Source organism: Mus pahari, chromosome 5 (genome assembly GCF_900095145.1).
Source record: "Mus pahari chromosome 5, PAHARI_EIJ_v1.1, whole genome shotgun sequence".
NCBI lineage: Eukaryota > Metazoa > Chordata > Mammalia > Rodentia > Muridae > Mus > Mus pahari.
The window spans coordinates 62,920,464-62,926,726 of NC_034594.1; the positions used below are offsets into that span (position 1 = coordinate 62,920,464).

Below are 6,263 nucleotides of genomic sequence, written 5' to 3' on the forward strand. Positions count from 1 at the left end.
CACTGTAGCTGTCTTCAGACACTCCAGAAGAGGGAGTCAGATTTCGTTACGGATGGTTTGAGCCACCATGTGGTTGCTGGGATTTGAACTCTGTACCTTTGGAAGAGCAGTCGGGTGCTCTTACCCGCTGAGCCATCTCACCAGCCCACTTCTATCTTTCTAAAAGCCATCATTCCTTGATTTCACAATTCACTGTCAGTCTACAGAACAAGTGTTTACTCTGATATGATCTGACTATTTCAACCACAGGTCACACTGAATCCTAACTGCCTCTGATTAACTACTAATCATAGTAAAAGGGGACCCCCTAGAAGGTATCTATCACCAGGGCTCTAACTTCAGGAATGGATTAAGGCCATCATCCCCAGAGTGGATTGGTTGTCTTGGGAATGGATTCCTGATAAAAATGCGGTGGGTGTGACTTGATATTTATCCTGATGCCCTTTCCTGGTCCCTCCAACTCTGCATGCCACAATTTACAAACATTCATGTGGGCAAAACACTAACACATATAAAATACATAATTTTTTAAAAAGGAGGCTGGAGAGATGGCTTAGCAGGTATGAGCACTTGTGCCTCATACAGAGGTATTTACTTTCCTGACACCCACGTAGGGTAGCTCACAACTGTCTGTAGTTCCATAGGATTTGATGACATCTTCTGGTCTCAGAGGGATGCGGTACACACATGGACAAGCAGACACATACACATACACACTTAAAAACTGTGAAAGCCCTTAAAATTTCATAAAGTAGATAAAAAATAAAAATCATAAATAAGGGCAGCGTGGCACTGAAGTGACAAATGTCGAAATGTAGCTATGTAGCAGAGTAACGGAAAATGGAAATGTCAGCTTTTTCTGCAATGTATTATAGACTAAAAAATAATTAACATTTTTTTACAGTTCCGTCACAAGATGACTTTTTACAAGCAAGTTTTTCATTTTTAATTGGGCTGTCACTGTGTCTCATTCGATAAACTAATTATAATGAGAAGCAAGAACCGGGTTGGGGTGGTGCGTGACAAGTTACAACTAAAATTGCAATCCCTTCCCGAAGCAGTCAGAGCTAATGGCAGGTGAGCTCTTCAGCTGAACTCACGGAATTTCAGGCCGGTAGAGGGCGCTCTCGAGACCATGAGGCTGCAGCGCTGAAGAGGAGGACAGCAAGCGAAGCAACTGGACAGTGAACCCCAGCTAGCTTCATGCTGTGTTAAGGGGGTAGGGGTGGGGATAAGAGGATAAAACCTCCCATGGGTCAGGGCTGTCCTTAGCGGCCTTTGCCACGATGGTCTTGGTCAGTTGGTATTAAGGTCCTAAACGACCCCATTTTACAGATAAGACAACTGAGACATCTATGTTTGTGTCTGACAGGGTCTCACTTAGCTCAGACTTGGAGGGTGACCTTGAACTCACTGTCCCACCCCCACTGCGAGGAAGGGTGTTGTATTACAGTGCTGGATGTAGGCAGTGCTGGGGGAATTGAACCTAGAACCTTATGAACGCTACCCTCCGTTGGTAGGGTGCTTGCCTAGCCCTGAAAGTGAGCCCACTGCTTAATGAGTGCCCTGTGAAGTCCCAATATAAACAAACGTATGGTCAGTCTCAATTTCTTCTTCGCACTGCTCTCCGGCTATCCCGCTTCCTCTCTTCCCCTCTCCACTGACAAGGCAAAGGGAGTCTTTCTAATTCCTTACAAGCATCCCCAGCCATCCTTGCTTAACGAGCCTAAGCCTGAACCAACTTTTCCGCAGGAAGAAAGGGCTTAATTGGTAAGCAGAGTTGAGCTCATAAAACCTCGTCAAGCCGTGGCAGCTTCTGCCCTTTAATGGCTGTGCTGGGTCCTCACTGTCCCCCTTTCCTCTTTGGAGATGCTGGATCCGAGCGGCTCCCGGGGGCTCGGCATTTGTCGCCCTGGTCCAGCTGTGCATGATGCCGCACCCTCCGATCCTCCACCCCCAACAGAGGACCCCGACACAGACATCCTCTCCCTCGGAGGTCACTAACTGTAGCCCCATTAATGTATACTTCAAGTCATGAACTTGGGGCCTCGATAGCACCCAAGCGCAAGGCCGGGCGCGGGGCGACGCGCGCTCTGTTGTCCTGGGGGCACGCGCCACCCTGGACCGCGCGCATCCCTGCCCGCAGCTCGGGGACAAGGGAGCACCGCCGCCCTGCCCAGGCCCCTCTCTACTCATACCCTGTCCCCAGCTCTCAGCTCGCAAGGGTCCTAGGAAGAACCGCAACCACCAGTATCGACCGGTATCCACCAGTATCGGCCGGCTCGGAGATGCTCCAACCCTGCGGTAGCCCCCGGCCGCCACTCAATACAGCCCAGGGTACTCACTGCACGCAGCCCGAGAGGCTACGGTCTCACTCGGCTCCCAGTCTCGACCTGTGAACTTGCAGGTCCGCTCGGAGAACCCGGGGTCGCTGGGCATGGGGATTGGTGGCAATGTCGAATTGCATCCTGCAGATGCGGCGCTGGGGGCTCGGCTCTTCGCCTCGCTTCGTGCGCTTGGTGCGGGGGCTCCCGGACTCGCCCTCTGTTCACTGTCAGGCCAGGTGAACCTTCTGGAGCCTAAGGCTCGATGCTTCCGACCCAGAGCCTTTAAAAAGGGTGCGTTTGGAAGGATCCGAGCCTACCCAGAGCTTCCTTCCAATCCGTGCAATTTCAGATCTCCGCGTTGGTATATTCCTATACCGGCTAATTCTGGTTTGGCAGGGGAAAAAAAAATCTGCGGGCTCCTCACAGGCACACTCTTGTGGCCGGTTGAAGTTTATCGCCTTGGCTGAGATTCCTCAATGCTGTGCATATTTGCTACCATAGGAAATGATGTCCCGAAATCTCAGGTGTGTGTAGGATAGGGGAGTGTGGGTGGGGGAGGGGGCCTCTTCCTTTTTTTTTTTTTTTGACAAGGAGAGAAGTAACGAATCAGACCCTCATACGAGTCTCAGCCAAAAAGCAGTTTGTGGAGTGATTTCAACACTCATAGTCACAGTGGACTGAAAATCTCTCATCTTTGACCCAGTATGGGTACCACCTCTTCTCATCCTTCTGAAGTACCTATTGCTTACACCCATAGGCAAGCAGCATAATACTTTGTGCCCTTGGAGAGTTTTTAGTATTTTGTTAAATACATGAAGCAAGCGCTCTTTTACCTAACCTGACCGGCTCTGTACTTTCCTGTCGTTGTTGCTATAAACGACCACAAACACAGTGACTGAAAGCAACACAAATTCATTATTTTACAGTTCTGGCAGCCAGAACCTGAAACAGGCCTCCCTGGACTAAAATTCAGTGCGTTGGCACACTGAAGGCTGTGTTCCTCCTGGCAGCTCTAGCTGAGCCACCAGCTTCTGCAGGCTGCCCACACGCCTTGGCTGGCGGCCACTTCCTCATCTTCAAAACCATCCACATTGCATCAGTCTTGGGTACTCAGGACACACTTTCTCCGTTGTTTGTTTTTCTATTCCTTTTAAACTTAAATTCTTTTAAACATGTAGTGTGTGTGTGTGTGTGTGTGTGTGTGCGCGTGTATGAGTGTGTGAGTGATTGTATGTGTGTGGAAATCCTTCCGAAGGCAGTCTGAAGGCAGTTTTCCTTGAACCCTGTGGGTTCTGAGGATTGGTCAGGCTTGGTAGTAAGTACCCTTTACTGCTGAGTGTTCTCTCCAGCCCCTTCTATGGATGCCCCCCCCCCCCAGGTTATCTTGGTCCTTCCTAGATAATTCACACATCTATTTTAAGGCCAGCTGACTAGCAATGTACTTCCATCTGCTACCTTGAATCTGCTCCTGCCGCTTAAGGTCACATAGTCACAAGTTCCTGATTAGGATATAGATGCCTTTGGAGGGGCCATTTATGCTACCCACCATGGATTTCCTTCCCTTCCTCCTTTCTTTCCAAAAGACATTCATTTATATTTTATATTGTCATTGGCTTCACGGGCTCTTTTTTTAAAAAATTATTTTATTTATTTTGCCTATATGTATATCTGTGTGAGAGTGTCAGAGTCACAGATAGCTGTGAGCTGCTATGTGGATGCTGGGAATTGAACTCAGGTCCTCTGGAAGAGCAATCCAGTGCTCTTAACTGTGGAGCCATCTCTCCAGTTCCCTCCCCCACCAACATGCCCCATTTTTGTTTTGTTTTGTTTTTAATTTTTGAGAGGTAACAGCTCACATGCCCCAGAATGCCTTGGAAATAGCTATGTAGCTGAGGATGGCTTTGAACTTCTGATCTTCCTGCCCCCATCTCCCAAGTGCTGGGATTATAGCCATGTACCACCAACGGTCAGTTTATGCTATGTTGGAGATGAGACCCGGAACTTGGTGCATGCTAGGCAAGTGCTCTCTCGGTTGTGCCATGCCCCCAGCCCCCCTATAGCCATCTTAATAACTGAGAGGGCTGTGAAGAATGGCTAGATGAGGACATTTGTGGGAGCATGTCTCTGATGAAGACAGCAGAACAAACGGACTTTGTTGAGTACTCCCTCGGGCTGCTCCTCTCAGACACCATTCTTTCCAAACACGACTTTGTCAGCCAGTCAAGATTGGGAAGCCAGGTGTGGTGGCTCACACCTATTTTTCTAGCACTTGGGAGATTGGAGGGAGTTCAAGGCCAGTCTGGGGCTATACAACAGCTTGTTCTCTCTCTCTCTCTCTCTCTCTCTCTCTCTCTCTCTCTCTCTCCTCCCATCCGAGTTCCATGCAAGTATCTCAAGTACAGATGATCCATCTGTTTTTAGAAGCGGTGCTATGGATTGATTGGAGTGTGAGGAGGCATCACCCATAGGCTCATGATTCCGACCGCTTGGTCTCCAGCCATCCGTGATGTTTAGGCAGGTTCTGGAACATTTGGGTCAGGTGGCTGTATGTGGCTAGCAGAAGTGAGTGGACTGTGGGCGGACTTTGAGGATTCTATCTGCTTCTGGTGCTGCCCTGAGCACTCTACTTTCTGATCCATAAGAAATAGTGAGTTCCAGGACAGCCAGAGCTATACAGAGAAATCTTGTCTCAAAAAACCAAAAAAAAAAAAAAAAAAAAAAAAAAAAAAAAAAAAAAAAAAAAAAAAGAAAGAAAAAGGAAAAAAAAAAAAAAAAAGAAATAAAGGGACACTGACACAGGCCACTACTGTCATGGGTAGATAGATCTTTGCCACTGAAGGTGGACCTGTGAAACCTTGAGCCAGAGCAAACCCCTCCTCCTTTAAGTTTTTTTTGTCAGACTTTTTTTGGGGGTGGGGGTGGCGGTGGGTTTGAGACAGGGTTTCTCTGTATAGCCCAGGCTGGCCTTGAACTCAGAAATCCACCTGCCTCTGCCTCCCAAGTGCTGGGATTAAAGGCATGCGCCACCACTTCCTGGCTTCTGTGGGAATTTTGTCACAGTGAAATGAAAATGAATACCAGAGGCCTGTAAGATCAAGATTCCCTCCTGACCTCCCAGGCCTGAAATCTTGCAGATCTCTAGGAGTGTGATTAATCATAAATATGGGGAACCATCACCTTAGTCAAATAACTCCCAAACACTCCCTGTGCCTCTTTGACATTCAGGCCTCGTTCTATCTAATGTCCCCAGACAGCCTCTCACCCTCCTACTAAATCTATTATTCTTTTTTTTTTTTTAAAGATTTATTATTTATTTTATGTATGTGAGTACACTGTAGCTGTACAGATGGTTGTGAGCCTTCATCTGGTTGCTGGGAATTGAACTCAGGATCTCTGCTCACTCTGGCCCCAAGATTTATTTATTATATGTAAGTACATTCTAGCTGTCTTTAGACACACCAGAAGAGGGCATCAGACCCCATTACAGATGGTTGAGAGCCACCATGCAGTTACTGGGAATTGAACTCAGGACCTTCGGAAGAGCAGCCAGTGCTCTTAATTGCTGAGCCATCTCTCCAGGCTCTAAATCTATTTTTCTTAATTTACTCTATTTCATGTTTAAGTGTGTTCTTTGCATGTATGTCTGTTACCAGACATGTATGTGGTGCCTCCAGAGAAGAAGGTGTTGGAACTACAGTTATGTAGCCAGTTGAGAGCTATCACGTGAGTGTAGGAAATAAAAGCTGGGTCCTCTGTAAGATCAGCAAGTGCTCTTAATGGCTCTCCAGCACCCAAGTCTTTTTTTTTTTTTTTTTTTTCCTGAGACAAGAGAGTCTCTGTGCAGCCCTGGGACTTACACTGTTACTAGAGTGTCTGTGTACAGCCCTGGGACTTACACTGTTACTAGAGTGTCTGTGTACAGCCCTGGGACTTACA

The 6,263-nt window shown here is 47.7% G+C and overlaps 1 protein-coding gene across 2 annotated transcripts in view; it reads right to left on the reverse strand.

Moving 5' to 3' along the window:
* The window catches only part of Slc16a14 (solute carrier family 16 member 14), a 27,108-nt gene extending 24,425 nt beyond the window's left edge, over positions 1–2,683 (reverse strand). The window contains exon 1 of one of the 2 annotated variants that reach the window (XM_029538879.1): positions 2,199–2,233. The gene's annotated coding sequence lies outside the window, so the exon portion shown is untranslated. Of the gene's footprint in view, positions 1–2,198; positions 2,234–2,345 lie in introns of those variants that run through there. The other variant, XM_021198920.1, reaches the window with a different exon arrangement.
* Positions 2,684–6,263: the final 3,580 nt, after the last annotated feature.